The sequence below is a fragment of the Mustela lutreola genome, chromosome 12 (genome assembly GCF_030435805.1).
Source record: "Mustela lutreola isolate mMusLut2 chromosome 12, mMusLut2.pri, whole genome shotgun sequence".
NCBI classification, from domain to species: Eukaryota; Metazoa; Chordata; class Mammalia; order Carnivora; family Mustelidae; genus Mustela; species Mustela lutreola.
Window position 1 is genome coordinate 8,232,080 of NC_081301.1, and position 22,281 is coordinate 8,254,360.

At 43.5% G+C, this 22,281-nt stretch overlaps 1 protein-coding gene across 12 annotated transcripts in view; it reads right to left on the minus strand.

The window, feature by feature from the left end:
- The window catches only part of RALGPS1 (Ral GEF with PH domain and SH3 binding motif 1), a 272,513-nt gene that overhangs the window by 238,468 nt on the left and 11,764 nt on the right, over positions 1 to 22,281 (minus strand). For 10 of the 12 annotated variants that reach the window (XM_059143177.1, XM_059143180.1, XM_059143182.1 and 7 more), the window contains one exon: positions 4,163 to 4,241. The exons of the other annotated variants lie outside the window; for them this stretch is intronic. The gene's annotated coding sequence lies outside the window, so the exon portion shown is untranslated. The remainder of the gene's footprint in view (positions 1 to 4,162; positions 4,242 to 22,281) is intronic. 12 annotated transcript variants of the gene reach the window in all.

Sequence of the window (22,281 nt, forward strand, 5' to 3'; positions counted from 1 at the left end):
GTACAAGCACCCCCTACAGCACTGGGGAGGGTGGGGGAAGGAAGAAGTGATGTGAGTACCTGGGGCTGATGTGAGAGGGGGTCTCAGTGGGGGGACAGCACACTCTGGGCTCAGGGTCAGCGCGGGCAGGACCCGGTGGAAGCTACCTCCCAGGAGCAGCCTCAGCTAAAAGCAGGTAAGACTCGCCTTAATGATCCCTCTCGCCGGGATCGCTCTCAGGGTCCCTATGGACACCTTCAACACACCTAACCAGTACTGGCTTCATCCGAACATCATGTCCTATCCTTGCTATCCTTGCTTTCCAGGTGCTTCCTTAACCTGATTCCTTGCATTCCAACCCACTCCCAAGTGGGCAGGGCTGTGGTCCCCACCAAGGAAGTAAACAAGGGGCTGAGAGGTACCAAACCTTCCTGTGGGGGAGCACGTTCTGTCGGGGAGTGTGCGGTCCCCCTGCCGGCCGCATGGATGTGGCATCCAGCCACTGAAGGACAGATGTGCAGACAAGAACAGTGCCAAACTGTTTCTGGAGCTCACCGGTGGCCATGCCTATCCTGCTGTCTCTCACAGCCAGGTGTCCACAGGGGCCGTGAAAGCATCCTTCTCCCCGCTCTTCTCCTGGCTCCTTCCTGCTCTCCTTTCCAGTCTCATTTCAGACGTTCCTTCCTCCAGGAACCCTTCTGTGACCCCCTCTATTATGTCTTCCTCCTCCTCCGTGGCACTCATCACAGTTGTCCTGAATCACGTGTTCGTCTTTCTTCCCCAACCACACAGCTCTGGCAACGCTCAGCTGCTTCTCCAAGACCTCCAGTAGAGGGTCATGCAAGCTGGTCAGGAGCTGGCCCACAGGCTCCAGGACTCACGAACTCTTTCCCGAGCACTGTCCACCTCTTTACTTTTTCATGAGATGAGAACATATAAAACCTTATTGTTCATGTCATTGTTATACAGGGCCTATCTACTATATGCAACCAAATCTCATCCTAACATACCTTCTGATCCCCAAAAGTCAAAACTGAACATTTTTCCTTCCAGAACACAAGGAAACAACTACACCTCTATGTTTCATCTGCTCTGTTTAATTAGTGTCCTAAGAATGGACCGCTTCCTTCCCCACTCTCAGCCCTTCTCCCAAGCCTAAGGTTTTGCAAACGTGGTTTAGAACCTTTATTTTCAGCTTATCATGAACTGAACACAACAAAAACCACCTCGCAGCAGCGCCAGCCCCCGAGATGAAAGCGTACGTGGGACAGGCACAGCGCTCCCCGCTGCGTCCTGTGCTCTTGCCTGGTCTCACCGTCTCTGCCCTGCTTTCACTGTCCTTCCGCTGCAGAAACTGACCGGGCATTTTCTCAGCTGCACTGAACAGACACTGTATGTTTTATGCCATCATGTGTCCGAAACGCCTTTCTGGTGGCTTCTGGGCTAGGTGTATGGAGGCCCGTGGCCCCTCTCCTTGACAGTCTGCAGACACCGGTCCAGGGTCTTCCCACCTCCAGGGTCACATGTGGGAAGCCCAATGAGAATCTAATTCTCTTTCCTTTGAAAAGCTGCTTTCTCTGTACAAAATTTTAAGATTTTTCTCTTTCTTCTTGGAGTTTAGGAATTTTACTAGAAAACAGGTTAAGTGTTGGCTTCAGTGTGAGCCAGATGAATCCAGCGTCTGAAGAATCACGTCTTTCTTCGGTTCACTGAAATTTCCCTCTACTGTTTTTCTATTACGTCTCTATCTGTTCCTTTTTCTCCTTCCAGAATTTTCTATTCTACTGGCCTCCAGCTGGACTCCTGGCTAAGGCCTCTAAGTGTCTCACCTGTTAATGCATTATTACCATTTCTTTGTATCATTGTTCTGGGTTGTGAGGCATTTCTTCTCTTTGGCCTCCCAAATCACTACTTTCAACTTCTTCTACGGATCTCTGAGTTTAAAAGCCACGTTTTTTCGTCCCAAAAGAGCCTCTGGCACACTCCCGGCTCACCCCTTTGGGAGTGAATTAAAGTTCTTGTGAATTAAAGTTCTGAAGGCGTCCGTCCCATTCATCCCGCCTCAAAGAAGCTACTGTTCCAAGTGTGAAGTTTGGCTTCCCTGCTGTCTACGACCAAGTCCCCAAACGCGTGTGGTCATTTGTCTCCGCCTGCGGAAGGACGCGGGTTGCTGCAGCCTCCGCCCAGGACAGACGGCCTGGGCTCCTGCAGCGCAGCAAGCCTCGGGGCCCCGGACAGCCTGGGAGCCTCTGTTCAAGAGAGCTCAAGGGAAATACCCTGGTGAATGGCATCTTCCCGCTGAGTAGCAGGGAGGGATCCTCGGCCCTTGGGTCCCCACCCAGGTGAGGACAAGAAAGAGGAGTCCTCTCCCACTGGCAGAGGCCGGGCGCAATCCTGCCCAGATCGCCCATGAACCACAAGTGGGCAGTCACAGCCTTTCCCCTGAAATCCAGTTCCACTATTTTTGGTCTTTCTTCTTTTAATTTTTTTTTAAGTTCATTTTTTAGAATTTATTTTTAAGTAATTTCTACACTCAGCCTGAGGCTCAAACTCCAACAATTCCAAGATCAAGAGTCACATGCTCTTCTGACTGACCCAGCCAGGCACCTCATCCCGGAATCCAGTTCTAACCAGACCCAAGAGCGCAGACAGGGAGTCCAATCCCAGCTCTGCCACTAACCTGCTGTGTAACTTCAGGGAAATCACTTTTCTCTGAATCTCTTTGCTGTGTGCTCCCAGCTCTAAACCAGCAGTTGTCTCCAGCATCCTCCTTAAGGGAACCAGTTCCCACCAGTAGGTAAGTTTCGGGGAAAGTAATTCTACTAAGCACTACATACATGAACTGCTTGTGTTGTATTTAATTATGCAACATCAAGGAAGACTGAATCCCTAGCAGGAAAGCATCAGAAACTTCACCTTCTGCCTCTTTCATGATAATGGTTTGACGGAGGGGTAAGGCTACTAGAAGAATCTGAAAGATATTTTTTCAAAGATTGTATTTATTTATTTATTTGAGAGAGAGAGAGAGCCTTTGGCTCAGGTCATGATATCAGGGTCCTGGGAGGGAGCCCCACATCAGGCTCCATGCTCCGTGGGGAGTCTGATTCTCCCTCTCCTTCTGCCTGCCACTGCCCTGCTCATGCACACACTTGTGCTCTCTCTCAAATAAATAAAGTCTTCACAAAAAAAATAGGGGCACCTGTGTGGCTCCGTTGGTTGAGCCTCTGCCTTCAGCTCGGGTCATGATCTCAAGGTTTTGGGATCAAGTTCCACATCAGGCTCCCTGCTCAGCCAGGAGTCTATTTCTCTCTGCCTCTTCACTGGCTTGTGCAGACTTTCTCTCACTTTCTCTCTCTCTCTCTCTCTCTCTCTCTCATTCTATCTCTCAAATAAATAAAATCTTTCAATAAAATAAAAAAATAAATAAAAATAGTGAAATGAAATGAGAGGAGAGGAGAGGAGATGAAATGAAATGAAATGAAAAGGAGCTCCCCAGCTGCGGGTAATGCAGAAAAACATTCTTGGAAGAGGGGCCAGAGAGGATGCAAAGACTCTCGGGGAGCAAGAAAGGGGACAGGTGGGACAAGAGGTTGACCTGTAGAGTGAAGTCTCTTGAAGACAACGACCACATCTTATCTGGCCTTCCGCCCTCCTCCCATGGCCAAGCCCCTCACACGAGAGCTGGCCTTTCTGGGGAAGGAAGGTCTGAGCAAGGAGAGTGAAAGCTGCGCGGGCAGCTGAACTGGCAAGAGGACAGGCGTGTGCAGGGAGGGACGGGGACCTGACAGAGGTTGAGAGAAAGGCAGTCACCCCAGCTATTGGCGAGTGAGACACAGAACGTCTGCCTTCTGACCACCAGAAGCAAAGGGGCGGCAACACGACAGGGTAGCAACAAGAGGTTCTGTACAAGTAGGAGGTAGAAGAAGAAAGGGAAAGCCCTTGATGCAAGAACCAGCAGAGAAAACCTCAGCATTTAATCTGCAAAGGAATCCCTGAAACACGTCTGCACACCTGGCTGAGGACGCCCGGCCCCCGAAAGCCAGGCTGCAGTTCCTCAGCCCCGCCGACCCCATCGGGCACGAGCTTTCTCTGGCTGCACTGCCCCCGATCACCGGTCCCGCCGCGCCCCTTCCGGCGCCTGTCCAAGAAAGCGCATCTCACGAAGGTCCATAAACCAACTTACCAGGAATACATGATGGGCTTCATAATTCCAGGCCAAGAGGATATACCATCCCAGCACGTTGCTTTCCAAACAGTAGCCACTGTAAAAGTAGGAGGAATAACTCCGTTGACTTCGATGTTTCCATATGGTAAGACTTGTTTTTCAAAGCTCAGCAAGGTCAGACCAACGTTAGCACTCTAAGATCAGATTTCAACCTGTTCTTTGAAATGTCAAATACTTTTCCCATAGATCAATATTTGATACCACCACTAGCCTACCAGGTAGCAGAGCCTGTCCTAAATGTATCAAAATCAACTCAACTTCTTCGGCTGCCCCCCTGTTATGACTCCGAGCCTCGGCTCACCAAACTTCCAGACCCTTCACTACCAATAGCTGAGAATTATTAAGCCAACACCTCTAAAATACATATGTTTATTTGTAAGTTAAACATACATTCTAATGTACCAAAGTGTTCCATACATTATAAAAGAAGTGATTACAGCAATAAAGATGAAATAAATAAGGTAAAATGATTATTTTACATTATTCACCAACAGTACAACAGTACACCTTCATTCTCATTAACTAAGTTTTAATAGGAGCATGTGACTCATATGCTTCCTTTTTCCAGTGGGTTTTTTTTTTTTTTTAAGATTTTATTTATTTGAGAAAGAGAGACAGAAAGAGAGAAAGAGAGCATTAGCTGGGGAAGGGGCAGAGGAAGAAGGAGAAGCACGTTTGCCAATGAGCAGAGAGCCCTACACAGGGCTTGATCCCAGGACCCTGAGATCATGACCTGAGCCAAAGGCAGATACTTAACTGCCTGGGCCACACAGGCACCCCTTTGTCAGTGTTTTAAATACACTTTCTACAGGGGCACCTGGCGGCTCAGTTAGTAGCACGTGCGACTTGATCTCAGGCTCCACACTAGGCATGGAGCCTACTTAAACACACTTTCTACAGATGTGCAATATACATACAGAAAAGTGCACACAGCATAAGTGCACACATCCAAGCATTCTCAGAGTGAATACATGCACCCAACAGCCAGACAGAGAGAAGGAACATCACCAGCCACCCCCGTCCGGAGCCCACTGCATCCCCTTCTACCACCCCCCACCCCCCGAGGACAGCCACTGTTCTCATTTCTAACAGCGTAGATGAGTTCTGTTCAAACCTTAAATGAATGGGATCACAGAGTTTATAATCTTTGTGTCCGAACGAATACTGTACCTGGGACATTCATCCTGATCTTTCATTGAATTGTTATTCATTAACTCTTACTGACTACAGCTGTCCACTGTGGGAGTTTACCACATGTATGTGTCCATTCTACTGCTGATGGACACCGGGATTTTCCAGCCTGGCCTATGATAGGTGGTGCTGCTCCAAACATTCTTGAGAAAGACATTGGGTACACATTCGTATGCCTTTCTACAGGGTTGACACCCTGGAGCGGAATTGCTAGGTCGCAAGTAAGTGTATGTTCAGCTTCAGGAGAGGATCGTCTACCCACATGGCTGACACAGTTTATACTCCCGCCAGCAGGGCCTGGGAGTTCTGGCTGTTCTACATCCTCTCCAGCATGTGATATGGTTTTGGTTTTGTTTTCATTATAACCACCCTGGCGGATAAGATATCACAAAGTAAGTATTACAGTTCCTTGTAAAGATGGGGAGAGTGAAATTAAGTGCCTCTCTCAAGATCACAAACGTAAGGGGAGTCAGAGCAGAATTTCAGGTCTTTGGACTTCAAAACAGGTACTGTTTCCATTTGCAGAGAAATACTGTTTCCAACATAACAAGAGGCTATAACACTAATAAAAGAACATGCTTCTAGACTACACCCACAGACTATGCCCATCCAAACACCCAGCTCATGACAGGAAAAGCAGCATAAAATGGTCTACCAATCCAACTTTGAGACAGACACATAGAAAAAGTCAAGACATATATACCCCAAGCATTAATAAGAAGATGATGGCTGATAAAAAAGAAAAAAATCTTGCCATTTGCAACAACACGGATGGACACAGAGGGTACTATCATGCTAAGTGAAATAAGCCAGACAGAGAAAGATAAATACCATATGATTCCACTTATATGCAGAATCTTAAAACAAAACAAAACACCCAAACTCTTAAATACAAAGAACAAACTGGTGGTTGCCAGACCAGAGGTGAGGATGGGGTCATGGGTAAAGAGGTGAAAGGGATTAAGAGGTTCAAACTTTCAGTTATAAAATAAGTAAGTCAACACCACAATAAAAAGCATTTATACAGCAAAGGAATCCATCCACAAAACAAAAGGCCAGCCTAGTGAATGGGAAAAGATAGTTGTAAACAACATATCCAATAAAGTGTAATACCCAAAGTATATAAAGAACTTATATACCTCAACACCAAAAACACCCCAAACAATCAGATTTTAAAATGCCCAAGGGATCTGAATAGGTATCTTTCTAAAGAAAATATACAAATAGCCAGGGGCGCCTGGGTGGCTCAGTGGGTTAAGTCTCTGCCTTCGGCTCAGGTCATTATCTCAGGGTCCTGGGATTGAGCCCACATCGGGCTCTCTGCTTGGAAGGGAGCCTGCTTCCTTCTCTCTCTCTGCCTGCCTCTCTGCCTACTGGTGATCTCTCTGTCAAATAAATAAAATTTTCAAAAAAAAAGAAAAAGAAAAAGAAGATATACAAATGGTCAACAGACACATGAAAAGATGCTCAGTATCACTCATCATCAAGGAAATACAAATCCAAACCACAGCGAGATATCACCTCACACCCGTCAGAATAGCTAGTATCAAACAAGACAGGAAATAACAAGTGTTGGCAAGGATATGGAGAAAAGCAAGCCCTTGTTCACTGCTGATAGGAATGTAAATTGTTGCAGTCACTGTGGAAAAGAAAACACTCATGGAGGTTCCTCAAACAATTAAAAATAGAAATACCATATGATCCAGTAATTCTACGACTGGGTATTTACCCAAAGAAAACAAAAACACTAATTAAAAAAGATACATACACCCATGTTTGTTGCAGCATAATTTACAATAGCCAAGACATGGAAGGAGCTCAACTGTCCACTGATAGAAGAATGGATAAAGAAAATAGAGCATACATATATACACAATGGAATATTATTCATCCATAGAAGAGAATGTGATCTTGCCATCTGTGACAACATGGATGGACCTAGATGATATCATGCTAAGTGAAATTAGAGAAAGACTAATACAATACGATTTTGCTTACAAGGAGAACCTAAAAAACATATCAGACTCTTAAATACAGAAAACTGATGGTTGCCAGAGGGGAAGTGGGTGGGTGACAAGCAAAATAGGTAAGGGGGATTAAGAGGTACAAAGTACTGTAACAGTATTAAATAAGTATTAAGTAAAATAAGTTACAAGGCTACCTGGGTGGCTCAGCTGTTAAGCGGCTGCTTTGGCTCAGGTTATGATCCCAGGGTCCTGGGATCAAGCCCCGTGTAGGGCTCCCTGCTCAGCTGAAAGCCGACTTCTCCCTCTCCCATGCCCCCTACTTATGCTCCCTCTCCCACTGTGTCTCTCTCTGTCAAATAAATAAATAAGATCCTTAAAAAAAAAAAGTTACAGAGATAAAAAGTAAAGCACAGGGAATACATTCAATAATAACTGCAATCATAATGTATCATGACAGATGGTAATTACATTTATCATGACGAGCACTGAGTAATGTATAGACTTGTCAAATCACTAACCACTATGTTATACACCCGAAACTAATACCACATTGTATGTCAACTATATTTCAACAATAAAAAAAAAAAGAAAAGAAAAAACAGATAATGGCTGCTTTTTAATTTTTTTGGTCTTTTTTTTTTTACTTTTCTACAATTAATATTTAATAATAAAGAAAAGAGGAAGAGAAGTCCAAAATAGTGGAGTAGGAGACCTTAGTTTCCTCTGGTCCCAGGAATTCAGCTGAATAGCTATCAAATAACTCTGAACACCCATGAACTCAACCAGAGGTCAAAGAAAAGAATAGCTGCAACTCTACAAATAGAAAAATGACAACTTTCTGCAAAAACAACAAGACGGGAAAACATACCTCAAAAAAGAGAAGAGGCAATACTGACTGCCAGGGACCTAGTCAGTATGGACGTAAGTAAGAAGTCATAATAAGAGTTCAGAATAACAATTATAAAGATACTAGATGGGCTTGAAAAAAGCAGAAGACACTAGAAAATTCCTTTCTGGAGAAACAAAGGGACTAAAATCTAACCAAGTTGAAATAAAAAAGGCTATTAATGAGATGTAATTTTAAAAAATGGAGGCTCTGACTGCTAGGATAAATGAGGCAGAAGAGAAAAATAGTGATATATCAGACAAAATGATGGAGCATAAAGAAGCTGAGAAAAAAAGATAAACAACTGGTGGATCATGAGGGAAGAATTCGAGAGATAAGAGACACCATAAAGCAAAACAATATGAGAATAATTAGGATCCTAGAAGAAGAGAAAGAGAGAGGGGCAGAAGGTACATTGGAGCAAATTATAGTGGAGAACTTCCCTAATCTGGGGAAGGAAACAGGCATCCAAGTCCAGGAGGCACAGAGAACTCCCCTCAAAATCAATAAAAATAAGCCAACACCCTGACATATAATAGTGAGACCTGCAAATCTCAGACAAAGAGAAAATCCTGAAAGCAGCTCAGGACAACAGATCTGTAACCTACAAGGGTAGAAACATTAGATTTGGCAGCAGACCTATCCACAAAGAGCTGGCAGGCCTGAAAAGACTGGCATGATACATTCAAGGTGCTAAATGAGAAAAGTATGCAGCCAAGAATACTTTATCCAGCTAGGATGTCATTCAAAATAGAAAGAGTGGGGCACCTGGGTGGCTCAGTGGGTTAAGCCTCTGCCTTCGGCTCAGGTCATGGTCTCAGGGTCCTGGGATCAAGCCCCGCATTGCGCTCTCTGCTCATCAGGGAGCCTGCTTCCCTCCCTCTCTCCCTCTGCCTGCTTCTCTGCCTACTTGTGATCTCTGTCTGTCAAATAAATAAATAAAATCTTTAAAAAAAAAATAGAAAGAGTGATAAAAAGCTTCCATGATAAACAGAAACTAAAAGAACCTGTGCCCACCAAACCAGCCCTACAATAAATATTAAAAGGGATCCTTTAAGCAAAAAGAGACCCCAAAAGTACCACAGATCAGAAAGGAACACAGACAATATACAGAAACAGTCATTTTACAAGTAATACAATGGCACTAAATTCATATCTTTCAATAGTTACTTGGAATGAAATGGACTAAATGCCCCAATCAAAAGACACAGTGTACCAGTTTAGATTTAAAAAAAAAAAAAAAAAAGCAAGATCCATCGATATGCTGTCTGAAAGACACTCATTTTAGACCCAAGGAAACCTCCAGACTTAAGGTGAGGGGGTGGAAAACCATTTATCATGCTAATGGACATCAAAAGAAAGCTGGGGTGGCAATCCTTATATCAAACAAATTAGATTTTAAACCAAAGACTGTAATAAGAAACAAGAAAGGACACTATATCATAAGTAAGGGGTCTATCCAACCAGAAGATCTAACAATTATAAATATTTATTCCCCTAACATGGGAGCAGCCTATTATATATGCCCATTAATAACAAAATTAAAGAAACACATCGATAATAGTAGTAATAATAGGTGACTTTAACACCCCACCCATTGCAATGGACAGATCATCTAAGGAGAAGATGAACAAGGAAACAAGGGCTTTGAATGACACACTGGACCAGATGGACTTCACAGATATAATTCAGAACATTCCATCCTAAAGCAACAGAATACGTATCCTTCTTGAGTGCACATGGAACATTCTCCAGAATAGATCACGTACTGGGTCACAAATCAGGTCTCAACTGGTACCAAAAGATCTGCATCATTCCCTGCCTATTTGTGTACTACAGTGCTTTGAAACTAGAGCTCAATTACAAGAAGAAATTTGGAAAGAACACTAAAAAATGGAGGCTAAAGAGCATCTTATTAAAGAATGAATGGGTCAACCAGGAAATTAAAGAAGGATTTTAAAAGTTCATGGAAATAAATGAAAATGAAAACACAACTGTTCAAAACCTTTGGGATGTAGCAAAGGCAGTCCTAAGAGGGAAGCATTACAGACTTTTTCTTTGTTTTTCAAGAAACAAGAAAGGTCTCAAATACATAACCTAAACTTAACATCTAAAGGAGCTAGAGAAAGAACAGCAATAAAACCTAGCAGGAGAAGAGAAATAATAAAGATTAGAGCAGAAATCAATGACATGAAACCAAAAGAACAGCAGAACAGATCAATGAAACTAGGAACTGGTTCTCTGAAAGAATTATGAAGATTGATAAACCCCTGGCCAGACTTATCAAAAAGAAAAAAGGAAGCACCCAAATAAATAAAATCCTGAATGAAAGAGGAGACATGACAACCAACACCAAAGAAATACAAACAATTTTAAGAACATATTATGAGCAACAATATGAAAAAAAAAAAATTGGCAATCTGAAAGAAATGGGTCCATTCTTAGAGAGTATAAACTACCAAAACTGAAACAGGAAGAAATAGAAAACATGAATAGACCCATAACCAGCAAGGAAACTGAAGCACTATTCAAAAAAAAAAATCTCCCAACAGGGGCACCTGGGTGGCTCAGTCGGTTGAGCCTCTCTGCCTTCAGCTCAGGTCATCATCTCAGGGTTCTGGGATCGAGACCTGAATCAGGCTCTCTGCTCAGCAGGGAGTCTGCTTCTCCCTCCCTCTCTGCCTACTTGTGATCTCTCTCTCTCTCTCTGTCAAATAAATAAATAAATAATCTTTAAAAAAAAAATCTCCCGGGCACCTGGGTGGCTCAGTGGGTTAAGCCGCTGCCTTCGGCTCAGGTCATGATCTCAGGGTCCTGGGATCGAGGCCCACATCAGGCTCTCTGCTCAGCAGGGAGCCTACTTCCCTCTCTCTCTCTCTGCCTGCCTCTCCATCTACTTGTGATTTCTCTCTGTCAAATAAATAAATAAAATCTTTAAAAAAAAAAAAAATTCTAATTTAAAAAAAAAAAAAAAAATCTCCCAACAAACAGGAGTCCAGGGCCAGATGGCTTCCCAGGGGAATTCTACCAAACATTTAAAGAAGAATTAATGCCTATTCTTCTGAAGCTGTTTCAAAAAATTGAAATGGAAGGAAAACTTCCAAACTCTTTTTATGAGGCCAGCATTACCTCTTCAATCCCAAAACCAAAGACCCCACCAAAAAGGAGAATTACAAACCAATATATCTGATGAACATGGATGCCAAAATTCTCAACAAAATACCAGCCAATAGGATCCAACAGTATATTAAAAGGATTAGGCACCACGACCAAGTGGGATTTACTCCTGGACTGCAAGGGTGGTTCAACATCCATGAATCAATCAATGTGATACACTATATAAATAAAGAAAGGACAAGAACCATATGATCCTCTCAAAAGATGCAGAAAAGGTATTCGACAAAGTACAGCATCCTTTCTTGATTAAAACTTTTCAAAATGTAGTGACAGAGGGAACATACCTCATTATCATAAAAGCCATATATTAAATGCCCACAGTGAATATCATTCTCAATGGGGAAAAACTGAGCTTTTCCCCAAAGGTCAGAACACGGCAGAGATGTCCACTATCACTACTGCTGCTCAACATCGTACTAGAAATCCTAGCCCCAGCAATTAGACAACAAAAAGAAATAAAAGGCATCTGGTATGTGGAAAATCCACAAGACTCCACCCCAAAATTGCTAGACTCATATGGGAATTCAAAAACATGGCAGGATATAAAAATTACTGCACAAAAATCAGTTGCATTTCTATAAACTAAAAATGAGACAGAAGAAAGAGAAATTAAGGAGTCGATCCCATTTACAATTGCATCCAAAACCATAAGATAACCTAGGAATAAACCTAACCAAAAAGGCAAAGGATCTATACTCAGAAAAGTATAGAACACTAATGAAAGAAATTGAGAGAGACACAAAGAAATGGAAAACGGGGGAGCCTGGGTGGCTCAATTGGTTAAGCAGCTGCCCTGGGCTCAGGTCATGATCCTGGGGTCCTGGGATTGAGCCCTACATCAGGCTCCCTGCTCAGTGGGAAGTCTGCTTCTCCTTCACCCTCTGTCCCTCCTCCTGCTCATTCTCTCTCTCAAATAAAGAAAATCTTTAAAAAAAGGAAAGAAAGAAATGGGAAACCGTTCCATGCTCATGGACTGAAAAAACAAATATTGTTAAAATGTCTATGCTAGGGGCGCCTGGGTGGCTCAGTGGGTTAAAGCCTCTGCCTTCGGCTCAGGTCATGATGCCAGGGTCCAGGGGTCGAGCCCCGCATCAGGGTCTCTGCTCAGCAGGGAGCCTGCTTCCTCCTCTCTCTCATTCTCTGTCTGCCTCTCTGTCTACTTGTGATCTCTGTCAAATAAATAAAAATAAAATCTTTAAAAAAACAATGTCTATGCTACCTAGAGCAATCTACACAGTCAAAGCAATTACTACCAAAATATCATTAGCTTTTTTCACAGAGTTGAAACATATAATCATAAAATTTGTATGGAACCAGAAAAAAAACCTGAATAGCCAAAGGGATGTTGAAAAAGCAAAGCAAAGCTGGTGGCATCACAATTCCAGACTTCAGGTTCTATTACGAAGCTGTAATGATCAAGACAGTATGGTACTGGTATAAAAACAGACGCACCAATCAATGGAGCAGAATAGGGAATCCAGAAATGGACCCTCAACTCTGGTCAACTAATCTTCAACAAAGCAGGAAAGAATGACCATCCAATGGAAAAAGGAGAGTCTCTTCAATAAATGGTGTTGGGAAAACTGGACAACCACATGCAGAAGAATGAAACTGGACCATTTCCTTAAACCATTCACAAAAAATAGACTCAAAATGGATGAAAGACCTAAATCTGAGACAGGAATCCATCAAGATCCTAGAGAACACAGGCAGCAACGTCTGTGATCTCGCCCACAGCAACTTCTTGCTAGACACATCTCCAAAAGTAAGGGAAACAAAGGCAAAAATGAACTATTGTGACTTCAGGATAAAAAGCTTTTGCACAGTAAAGGAAAGAGTCGACAAAACCTAAAGATAGCCAACAGAATAGAAGAAGTATTTGCCAATGACACATTAGATAAAGGGCTAGTATCCAAAATCTATAAAGAACTTATCAAATTCAACACCCAAAGAACAAATAATCCAATCAATAAATGGGCAGGAGACATGAAAAGACAATTCTCCAAAGAAGGTACAGACACACACAAAAAATGTTCAACATCACTCAGCACTATGGAAATGCAAATCAAAACTACAATAAGATATCACCTCACACGGGTCAGAATGGCTGAAATTAACAATACAGGAAACAAAAGATGTTGCTGAGGATGTGGATAAAGGGGAACCCTCCTACACGGTCGGTGGGAATGCAAGCTGGTGCAGCCACTTTGGAAACAGCATGGAGGTTCCTCAAAAAGTTGAAAATAGAGCTACCCTACGACCCAGCAATCACACTACTGAGTATTTACCCCAAAGATACAAATGTAGTGATCTGAAGGGGCACATGCATCCCAATGTTTACAGCAGCAATGTCCACCATAGCCAAACTATGGGAAGAACCCAAATGTCCATCAACAGATGAGTAGATAAAGAAGATGTGGGAGATACATACGCGTGTGCACACACACACACACATTGGAATATTACTCAGCCATCAAAAAATGAAATCTTGCCATTTGCAATGATGTGGATGGAACTAGAGGGTATCATGCTAAGCGAAATAAGTCAACCAGAGAAAGATAATTATCATATGATCTCACTCATAAGTGGAATTTAGAAAACAAAACAGAGGATCATAGGGGAAGAAAGGAAAAAATAAAACAAAATGAAAGCAGAGAGGGAGACAAATCATAAGAGACTCTTAATCACAAGAAACAAACAGGGCTGCTGGAGGGGAAGGAGGTGGGGGTGGGGTAAGCGGGTGAAAGATATTAAGGAAGGCACGTGATGTAATGAGCACTGGGTATTATGTAAGACGGAAGAAACACTGACCTCTACCTCTGAAACCAATAATACATTTTATGTTAATTAACTGAATTTAAATACTACAAATGGGGAAAACAATAAAATTAAAAATAAAAAAATAAGGAAAAGAACTATTTTTCTTAAAGATTTAATGTATTTATTTGAGAGAAAGAGAATGAGAGATAGCAAGCATGAGAGGGGAAAGGTCAGAGGGAGAAGCTCCCCGCCGAGCAGGGAGCCCGATGCCGGACTCGATCCCAGCACTTCAGGATCATGATCGGAGTCGAAGGCAGCCAGTCAACCAACTGAGCCACCCAAGCGCCCCGGAAAAGAACTATTTTTTTTTTTTTTTTTTTTTTTAAAGATTTTATTTATTTATTTGACAGAGAACACAAGTAGGCAGAGAGGCAGGCAGAGAAAGAGAGAGAGAGAGAGAAGCAGGCTCTGCACTGAGCAGAGAGCCCGATGCGGGGCTCGATCCCAGGACCCTGGGATCATGACCTGGGCTGAAGGCAGAGGCCTTAACCCGCTGAGCCACCCAGGCGCCCCCAAGAACTATTTTTTTTTTAATTGAGACATAATTACATACCATAAAATGGGCCCTTTTAAACTGTAGAACTCAGCAGGTTTTAGCATATTCACTAAGTTGTATGGTCATCCTCTCTACCTAATTCCAGAATATTTTCATCAGCCCCAAAAGAAACCCTGTACCAGTTAGCACTCAATCCTATTCCATCATCTCCCTGGCAGCCACTAACCTACTGTCTCCACAGATTTGCTTCTTCTAGACATTTCATAAACACAGAATCATGCAGTATGGGCCTTTCGTGTCTGGTTTCTCTAGAATGCATCCAGGTTCATCCACATTGCAGCATGAATCAGTACTTTGTTATTTTGTAGCTAAATAATATTGCATCCTGCGGATGTGCCCAGCTCTGTGTAGTACAAATAACACTGCTACTGCTATGAACATGCCCGTACAAGTTTTCACGTAAGTGTCTGTTTTCAGTTCTCGTGGGTACATACCTAGCAATGGAATTATTCGGTCACAAGGTAACTTGATGTTTAATTTTTTAAGAAACTGCCAAATTGTTTTCCAAAGTATTTACACCATTTTACATTTCCATCAGCAATATGCCGTCCTACAGAATGACGGTGCAGGGGGTGCCTGGGTGGCTCGGTCAGTTAAGCGGCTGGCTGCCTTTGGTTCAGTTCATGCTCCTGGGGTTCCGGGATTGAGCCCCACATTGGGATCCTTGCTCCGTGGGGAGTCTGTTTCTCCTTCTCCCTTTGCCACTCCCCACCACTTGTGGGCTCGCCCTCTCTCTCTCTCAAATAAATAAATAAAATCTTAAAAAAAAAAAAAAATTAAGGTACCAAGCAAACCTCTCAGGGCAGTTCAAAAAGATGAGGCCCAGAGGAGTCACCACCAAAGTGGCCCCAGGCATACTGTACACCTGCACAGCACTTTATTGGTTAGAAAACACACGCCCAGGCAGACTGGCAGGCAGAGAGCTTGCTTTCAAATCTTTTATTCCCCCGTGTCCGTAGAGTTCTGTATAGGGCAGAGTGTGCTCATGTGCACAGGAAAAAGCAGGATTTCCTGCTTTTTCTGTTAATTATGGCTTCATGTTATATCTTCTCACCATGATTTCATGTGTATTATATTTCACACTCATCATCACAACTACTACTTTGAAATCATTTTCTACTTCAATGGTTCCACTCTCACTGCCGGTCCTTTCCTTCTTTGACTTGCCCATGGACGGTCTTTTATATTAATTCATCTCTCAGTGACACAAGCATGCTTTCCAGTATTTCCCCCCCAAATGGTGCATAGGTGTAGGAAAAGCTACACATAAGGTATGTCCTTGCACAACTGAAAAGAATTTCTGTTACCATCCAATAGGAACTAAAACGGGACAGAGAATAAAATTCTTTGGTCACGGCATTTTCCCTCAGAACTCAATGGGCACTGCCTCCCTGCTCTCCGGCTCCTATGCTGTAGGTAAGTCTGAGCCTAGCTAAATTTTTTTTCTTTGATTTCCTCACCTCCTGCCTGGATGCTAGTGGTATCCTCTCCTTATTCTTAAAGTGAAAAAATTACTTCACCTGGCTATTTAAGGTGGTAGCTAATTTTTGCTAATTTTGCCTAGTTCTCAATGAGCCATTATAATCTACAGATTCGGGTCCTTCTTCCGTTCAGAAAGCTCGTGGCTTCCTTCTATGCCATGTGTGCCCATCTCCAGTCAGGTCCATCATCCACATCTGGGGCCTCCTCTGCTACTTCTCGTCCCTTCTGAGAGCACCGGTGTCCTCCTCCTGACGCCCTTTCTCGGCAGTGCCACAATTCCAGATGCGGGCACCATGTGCTTTATCTCCTTATGTGCTCTGAGTCCACAAGCCCCTTCCTCGTCTCTGTCTGCTGATTCATCATCGTCTCACCTTTCACAGCATCGAGAACTTCTTGAGAGGACAAAGAAGATGATGTTTGAAGCTGGGAAACCGTTTTCCCAAAGCTTGCTCTTCCTCTTTTTCCCGCATGCCTTTGCTCATTTCCCTTGATCCTGAGTGCCTCCTCTCTAGCGCTCCTTTTCGTTTTTGTTCATTTTCAGTTGAGGACAGGTGAGGTCTGGCCCGATATCTACCTAAAAATTGTAGACAGATTCTCTTTGGTCCTCTCTCTATTCACCCTAATGCACTCAAGGCTTCTCAGACAGGGCTGTGGGTGAAGGCCCGGCACAGCATCTGTCACTCAGCACGCTTCAGTGACTGCCTTCCTATCTCTTGCCTCAGTTTCCTCTTCTATAACACTGGAAAGCTGAGCTCACCTTTAAACATCACCAGGCTCTACATTTTTTTATAGTACTCTTATAAGTCATACAGATTTAAACTTTCATTTTAGTTTGGAGTCAATTATCCAGGATTTTATTAAATACATGTATAAGCAAGTAATAACCTATTTCTTAAGAAAACTTGCTATACTTTTTTTAAAGTTAAGCAAACCACAAATGTTAAGCTCAAGAAATAGATTTCATTTGATTACACATAAGAAAAAAGAGAATTATAAATAATTTACCAAAAGCTAGCAGAGTACATGCCCTAGGGAAGTACTGGGTATAAAATGTATATAAGAAAAGAAAATTAAAAAAAAAAAAGAAAGAAAGAAAGAAAGAAAAGAAAAGCAGACAAGAAGCTATACACAAGCAACGGAGAGTTAGTCTTTCCTTGTCAGTCTGCCCAGCATCCCATCCATTCTAGAACCTTCTGTCTTATCTAAACACTGAAGACCAGGTAGAAAGCACTGTGATAACTATGTCATTGCTGGGCTTGTCTTTTCAGAGCCTACAGACATTATAAGGGTTAATATTGGTCAAGAGTTTTTAATTTTTTTTTTTAAGATTTTATTTGTTTGTTTGACAGAGATCACAAGTAGGCAGAGAGGCAGGCAAAGAGGCAGGCAGAGAGGGAGGGGAAAGCAGGATCCCCGCTGAGCAGGGAGCCTGATGTGGGGCTTCATCCCATGACCCCAAGTTCATGACCCGAGCAGAAGGCAGAGGCTTTAATCCACTGAGCCACCCAGGTGCCCCAAGAGTTTTTAATTTTTATTATTAAATTTTATAAATTTTATTGTTTTAATTTTTATTTTATTTATTTATTTGATACAGAGAGATCACAAGTAGGCAGAGAGGCAGGCAGAGAGAGGGGGGAAGCAGGCTCCCTGCCGAGCAGAGAGCCCGACACAGGGCTCGATCCCAGGACCCTGAGATCATAACCCGAGCCGAAGGCAGAGGCTCAACCCACCGAGCCACCCAGGCGCCCCTGGTCAAACATGTGTTTTTATTGGCACATGCTCTGCACACATTATCCCATTTAATCCCAGCAACCACCTGTTAGGGGCTCTCCTCCAGGGTCTCTGGCACTCCCACATGGGCATACCAAGAATGCAAGGTCCTGACCACCTTTAACCAGCCCATTTTTCAGGGTTGTGCCTGGGGGGATGAGACACTGTCTCCCTCAGGGCTGAAAAGCAGGCTTACTTACTGCCTGCTATAAAGCCACAGGTCCCCCAGATCAGTGTTTCCCAGCTGTGACAGTGCACAGCATCCATCCCAACCTATGGAATCACCCCCATGGGAAGTGGGGGTAAGGGAAATGGACATACACACTGATGCTAGTAATAAAGTCCTTTGTCTGTGACTCAGGCATTACACAAAGATAGAAAGTAGACAGGGGAAGTTCTGCCTCCTAACTCCCAACCCGAGTCGTGCAGCCCACCTCTTCTAGATCCCACGATAGAGCTCAGCATACATCTTCCTGTCTTTAACTCCAGGTTTCTCCTTTCACTAACACTCAGCTGGAGTTTCCACTGCAACAGGAGGTCAAGCAATTCTTTCTAGCTTTGAAAGCCAAGTGGCCCAACAATGTAATAATCGTTCCCTCCCTCGCTATTGTGTAACTTCTGATGGCTCATGAATTAAGCTACTGGACAAGTTAGGGGGAAAAAAAAAAAACCCACTTCTTTTCCAGTCTAGTTTCCTGCTCTTACCCAAGCACCATATAGAATTAATAAATTATTGGGGCACCTGGATGGCTCAGTGGGTTGAGGCCTCCGCCCTCAGCTCAGGTCATGATCCCAGGGTCCTGGGATCAAGCCCTGAATCCGGCTCTCTGCTCAGTAGGGAGCCTGCTTCCTCCTCTCTCTCTCTCTGCCTGCCTCTCTGCCTACTTGTGATCTCTGTCAAATAAATAGATAAAATCTTAAAAAAAAGAATAAATTATTGCTTTATTGTAAGTTGTGAAGGTTCAACCATTTATAGGCCATATATACCTGGTTAATCTCTACTCTGAGACTCCACATCTGTTAAACAGGGCCAGTAATGGTGAAGCTGGCCCCCAATAGCCATCTTCTTCTCCTTCTTTAGTAACAGAAATTCCGGTTTTTAGATGGACATATGGTTACCTTGAATAGAGATTATATTTCCCAACCTCCTTTATTGTTCGGTGTAGCCATATGGTAAAGATCAGGCCAATGGGCTGCAAAAACTATCATGCACAAATTCTGGAAAATGGCCCCTAAAGGCTGGAATGCAGATGCAAAAAGCTAGAGATCCAGCAGCCATTTCAGGACTTGAAGTGACCTCAGACTTGGAAGCCATTCCCAAGAGAACCTCATCATGGAACAAGACAGAAAGAAGCTGAGTCTCTAACCACGTAGGCTCTCTAACTCCCCAACCTGATTACCTCTTGACTTCTCACACATAAGAGAGAAATTTCTATCTTATTTATGTCTTTGTTATTTTAGTTTTCTGTCACTCGTACCCCGAACTACAGAGACGGCTCCCTCCTAAGGAGAAAGATAAGGGTTATGAGAATATGTACTGTAAAATATACCCAACCAATATCTATTTTTATATTCCCCCAACAAAGGGTCCAGCACTGTTTTCATACACAGCAGACAAACTCAAATATTTGTTGAAATGAACAGGAATCTGGGAGAATGAAGGCCATTTCATTGCCCTATAAATTTGTCAATGTTTCTACCAATTTATTTTTCCAGATGAATATCACTATTTTACCAAGTTTTATAGATTATCTCACTGGAATTGCCAACATTTGGAGACATGGTATTGTCACTATTACTATGTTTAGACTTCCCTGGAAAGAGCCAGAAATTAAATGATGGCTTATCAACCGAATGATTTTCATCCTATCCATTCAAAAAGCATTTAATAGGAGGCTACTCAGTAACAAGCCTAGTCATAAAAATGAGACGTTGGGAAAAAAAAAAAATTGAGACTTTGGCATTAACAAACAAACATCAGGTAAAAATAATCTCTAATGCCACCTCCCCCAATGTTCAGCAAAATACTCAGGGAGAGAGAAGAGGTGATACAAATCCACACCATCACTAAAGACAAAGGCTAATGCACTGTTTTGTCCTTATCACCTCCAGCTGTTGATCCAGGAGCCTTTTGCCTCTCTGCTTTACAGCCAACAAAACTCCTTTGATCAAAGTTCCTGGCCTAGTGCTGTTTCATTTCCTATCACATAATGTTTCTGGGATTCCCCATGGTCACACTTATCCTCTCAGTGTTTGAATCTTTGCCAGCGGATCCAGTCTTCCCTCCCATATGGTGATGTTCACACAGCTGAACTGATTCTTACTGAAGTTCCTCTTTACGTCATACATGTGCTACACCGGTGGGGTTCCTTCCAGTGCAGGTATCCAAGCTGTACTCACACGAGGACCGTATCATCGTCGTTGTCGTTGTTGTCACCATTATTACTGTCGGTTATTGAGCCATTATTCTGTGACAGATACTTTGATAAGCACCTTCCCCATGCTAATATACCACTGAGTCCTTACAATAGTTCCCTAAGGTGGGCAATGTTATACCACCCACTTAGAGTGAGAAAACTAACCCTAGTGAGTGAGGCCCCAGGAGCTTAGGTCACATTCCCAGGAACACACCATCCATAAGAGCATCTTCACTGGCTATGATAGTGCGTCCTTGAGCAAAAGCAGAATCTGAACCCAGCTCAGTCAGCCCCAAATTCTGAACCATTTCTCTATGTTCCTCCCACAAGAGCTGAATGGCGTTTTATGCTCTGCTAGTACACATACTCCCACCCCCTCATCTGCTCCCTTCTCTTTGCTAAGCACTGAAGGTTTTCAGCTCAATTAACATTAATCCTTCTTCATTTTCCTTTCCTGTGGGGCAAATGGCTTCATACTAGGGTGGTGGACCCTGATATTAAGGACAGCTACTCCTCTTGAATTTTCCTTGATCCTTTCTCACCACCACTCAGCGGTGGTTTTCAGCACCAGGGCCAGTGCCAACCAGGTCTCTGCCCATCCCATGCTTCCAGGTCTTTGGGTTCAGGGTAATAAAGACATATAGGATCAGATACCAGATTCTTGTTGACTGTCTCAGATTAAAGGCTCTTCACTGGGTTCTAAAAGCTGATCTCAGGCATTCAGGCTAACCAGCGGGATGGACTTCCACTTTTCCTAATTCAGGATCCTCCTCCATGAGCAATTTGAGTAAACCTCACGTGCTCTAACTCTGAGACCCATCTATAATTTCTGGAGATTGTACAACAGGCTCTGAGCTGCTACCCAAGCTCAGGATACACAGGGGGCCAAGGATGCACGTCCCAGTCACAGGGCTCCCACACCACCTTAGTCCAGTCTACATGGTTTTATCATCTTCCCAGGACTTCCATAGTTCTGATATCTCCCTTTCCTAGGGTCTAGACACACACCCTCCCCACCAAGGTTCCTGACTCAGACCCAGATGGGGCCCCAACTTTCCTGCTTCAGGAGCCAGAGATTTCAGGAGCCAGAGACCAAAAGACCACCAGTATAAGGCATGAGGAGACTGCTTGAGAAGGTTCTAAGAGAAGCTGAAGGGTTCAGACACTGGCTGCAGCTAAGAGCCTCCCTTAGTCTTTTGCACACAGAAGCAAAATAACAAATAACCTCCCTCGTGTGAGACTGGCTTCAGCATTAGTGAAATTAAGAGTGTCAGTGGGAGGCCCCGGAGCACCCAGCTTCGGGAGGCAGGGGCAGAGGGCCTGCAGAGAGAGCTGGAGGGGATGGCCCAACCACCAATTTCCATACCATCATCTTCCTGGGTTACTCCTTCCTCACTGACCCTTCTCTTACTCCTTCGCTGGCCCTTCCACTGTGCTCTCTACCCTTCACGCTGGTGCTCCCCAGCACTCAAGATCCTCTGCTCACATTATAGAACGTTCCTGGATAATTTGTCCATCTCCTACCACTTCCAGGGCCAGCTATACAAGGAGGACCCCAAGTCTCTCTCTCTAGACCAATAGGGCATCAGAACCACCTGTGAAAACTGCAACATACAGATGACCAAACTCTGTCCCGCAGACACCACAGAGGATTCTGATGCCCCAAAGACTGAGAACCACTGCTCTGGCCCAGACCTCTCCTTGAGCCCAAGACTAGTAGGCCAACTGCCAAATGCTATCCCGCAAGCACCCCAAATTCAGTTGGGCTACTGCCAAACCTGAATTCGCTACCCGTCCTCTACTCATTACCC